We start from the raw sequence: 2,357 nt of genomic DNA, 5'->3' as shown, positions 1-2,357 counted from the left end.
CAACCGCTGGCACACGTGCACGTGTGTCACCCCGTGCCGTGTGTGTGCCACCCCCGTCACACGTGTGCGCCCGGTGCCACCAGCAGGGACAGGGAGGGCACAGGGATGGGACAGCGGGCACGGACAGCGGGCACGGACAGCGGGCACGGACAGGGCCAGTCCAGGGATAGGCATAAGGACAGGGGCAGGACCATGGACAGGGATGGGGACAAAGACAGGACCAGGGGCAGGGACAGTAACAGGCCCAGGGGCAGGGCCAGAGCAGGCCCAGGGCCACCCCAAGAGGCTCCGATGCTCCGTGACTTTATTGACCCCTGGATACAGCGAGTCGGGGGTCCCCCCGCACTGGGGGGGGGGCACAGGCCTTTGTGGGGTTCCCGGGGTGCTGTGGGGTTCCCCCTGAACGCTGGGAGGTGCCCTTGGTGCTGGGGCATCCCCTTGGTGCTTGGGGGGGTCCCCTTGGTGCTCGGGGAGTCCCCCCGTCCCCCCTCTGGGGGGACAGAGGGACACCCCCCTCCCCAAGCTCTGCACTGCCAGGGAGGGTTTGGGGGGGTCCCCACGGGGCTTGGGGTGGTCCCTGCACCCCATTTCTGGGGGATTTTGTGGGGTCCCTGAACCTCCATTTCCAGAGGGGTTTGTGGGGTCCCTGCGGCCTCGTGGTGCCCGGGGGGGTTTTGGGGATCCCTGCACCCCCATTTCCATGGGCTGTGGTGCCCCGGGAGGGTTTTGGGGGGTCCCTGTGGCCTCGTGGTGCCCAGGGGGGGTTTGGGGATCCCTGCACCCCCATTTCCATGGGCTGTGGTGCCCCGGGGGGGTTTTGGGGGTTCCCCGCACCCCCAATTCCAGGAGGGTTTGTGGGTCCCCACACCCCCCTGTGCTCGGGGCGGGGGGGGTTGAGGGCCCCTCCATTTCGGGGGTCCTGGTGCAGCATTAGCAGCGACGGTGTCGGGGGGCCGGGGGGGTCCCCGCGGGCTCTGGGCGGGGGGCGCCGGCCCGGGGGGGCCCCTCCTCAGTGCAGCCGCCTCTCGTCACTGGGGGGGCACAGGGGGGTCAGAGGCGGGGACCCCCCAACATCACCTGGGGGGAAACCCCAACCCTCACCTGGGGGGTGTGGCACCCTCAAATCCCCCCTTGGGGGAACCCACAAGCCCCCCTGCCCCCCACCCCCACCGGCACCACATCAGATCCCAGTCAGGGGACTGGGGGTGCCCCCCCCCCCAAACCCCTCAGCCCCATCCGGGGGGATAGAGGGGGGTCCCCCCCAACAAGAGCCCCCCCAAACCGGGGAAGGTGAGCAGGTACTTACATGGCAGGACCGTGAAGCTGCGGCGTGGGGGGAGAGAGGGGGGGATTATGGGGGGCACCCCAGACACCCCAGCACAGGCACCTCCACCCTGGCCCCTCCCCAGCACAGGAGCCCCCCCAGACCCTCACCCTGCGCGGGGACCCCTCAAACCCCACCCTGATCCCAGAGCTCCTGGCCCTGGGGTCACCTGTGCCCTCCTGACCCCACCCAACCCCACCCGACCCTGGGATGGTCCCACTGCCCCCAGTTCCAGTCCCAGACTGGGCTGGCAGCTCCTGGCCAATCAGAGCCCTGCTCACCCCGTGTCCAGCCAATCAGAGCCCTGGCCAACCAACCAGCCGACCAATGACAGCCAACCAGCACTTCAACCAGCCAATCAGCATCTTAGCCAGCCACCAGCCAACCAATCAGTGTCCTGGTCAGCTAAGCAACCAACCAACAATTAACCAATCAGCAGCTCAAGTAGCTGACCAATCACAGCCAATCACCAACATGGCCAACCAATCGCAGCCAACCACCACCCTGGTTAACCAATCGCAGCCAACCACCACCCTAGCCAACCAATCAGCACCTCAGCCAGGCAATCACAGACAACCTGCACCTCCACCAGCCAATCACAGCCCACCAGTGCCTTGGTGAGCCAATCACAGCCCAGCAGCACCTCAACCAGCCAATCGCAGCGCCCCCCAAGTTGGCCAACCATCAAGGGTCCCAAGGGAGCCCCGCCCTCCAGCCCCACCCCCACACAAGCCCTGCCCCCAGCACTGGGGAACTGGGTGCCCCCAAACTGGGGTAACTGGGAGCCCCCCGGACCTCTGAAGTGGGGCCTTGTGCCCAAACCTCCCCCAGCTCCCTCCAACACCCAGCACCCCAAAATCCCCCCAGGATCCCCAACTGCCCACAGCCCTGCCCAGAATCCACCCCAGCACCCCCAAAACCACCCCCAGAACCCGCAACCATCTCCAGCCTCCCCAAAACCCACCCCAGCACCCTCAAAATCCCCAACCATCTCCAGCCTCCCTAAAACCCACCCCAGCACCCTCAAAATCCC

This window comes from Lepidothrix coronata, unplaced genomic scaffold (assembly GCF_001604755.1).
Source record: "Lepidothrix coronata isolate B3197 unplaced genomic scaffold, Lepidothrix_coronata-1.0 Scaffold611, whole genome shotgun sequence".
NCBI classification, from domain to species: Eukaryota; Metazoa; Chordata; class Aves; order Passeriformes; family Pipridae; genus Lepidothrix; species Lepidothrix coronata.
The sequence above is the reverse complement of the archived record's forward strand: the minus strand, read 5'-3'. Positions refer to the sequence as shown.